Here is a 1,247-nt window from a genome sequence, read left to right on the forward strand (position 1 = left end):
CCAGTCTCGCATTCCACCCTCCCTGGCCTCACCCCTTTGGTCTCATCCTTTCATGGACAGAATGATTCCGGAGTGCCTGCCGATGTGAATTAGGGAGCCCTGATAACTCACTTGGTGTCCCATTAGCTCCTCCTGGACCACATCTGCCGTGATCCCCTGGGGTGTGCTGGGACGGCAGTGACAGTGGTGAGGCAGGGAAGTAGGTGACTGTCCACCCCAGGGACGTTATTGAGGGATGGTCAGGAGGCCAGGCCCGTTTCTCCAGAAAGGCAGCTGCATCTTACCCACCTCTGGCAATGACCTGCATAACTGAGGTCACTGCAGGCATGGAGTCTCGGCGCCCCACAGCCACTTCATGGGAGCCCGCACTTTCACCAGTCCCGAGATCCATTTGGAAGGCCTCTTTCCTGGGGACACTCCTGTAACCAGCACTGGTTACAGGATCAGTCAGGAAGCTGTCTTCATCCCAGACAGTTTGAATGCAGAAACCTTACAAAAGGTGCTATTTATGGAGGTGTGGGCGTGCCTTGGGAAACAAAGGGGAGGTGGTGAGGCACTGGAGCCTCTCAAAGTCAGGAAACCATCACCATCTTTCGAGCTGAAAGGATAAGGGTAGCAGCTAATGTTTCCAGAGCCCACGAGGATCTGGGCCCATGGAGGAGGGCTGCCCAGGGGCTGTTGTCATGAAGGGGCGTGGCTGCTGCCAGAGACCTGGCACTAACGCTGGGCAGAAGCTCAGAGAGATTACCTAAACTACCAGAGAATTCCCTCCCCGGTCACTTGCTCGTGTACCCCTCGGGCTGAACCAGCCAGAACCGGCTGGTGTGGGAGCCCGCATTGGTGCAGTCCACAGGGGCCAGCCTCCCAGGGCACAGAGCAGGGTAGAGGCTCCAGTGAGGGGTTAAAGGGAGGCCAGGAAATGAGACACCCAGGCGGTCAGCTGGCTGGGGGCTGCCACCTTGGAGAAGGGCCTGGAGCCAAGGACTGCTGCTGGGGCCCATGGGACACACAGCTGCCCTCTGGGGGCTCAGCAACGGAGGGGTCCGGCTGAAGCTGACTACTGCCCCAGGACAACCACAAATGACCCCCCACTACTGCGGAGACATCAAGTTGTCGGGATAATAAGACCGGGCGGGAGCAAGAGCAGGGACGTGTCCCCGCTGCGATGGCCCTCGCCTCCCCACCACACCTCCTCGCCCCCAAACAAGAAGGACCAAAGCCCAGGAGAGGGAGGTAAAGGCCCGTCC

Source organism: Mesoplodon mirus (genome assembly GCF_964341445.2).
Source record: "Mesoplodon mirus genome assembly, chromosome: 4".
NCBI lineage: Eukaryota > Metazoa > Chordata > Mammalia > Artiodactyla > Ziphiidae > Mesoplodon > Mesoplodon mirus.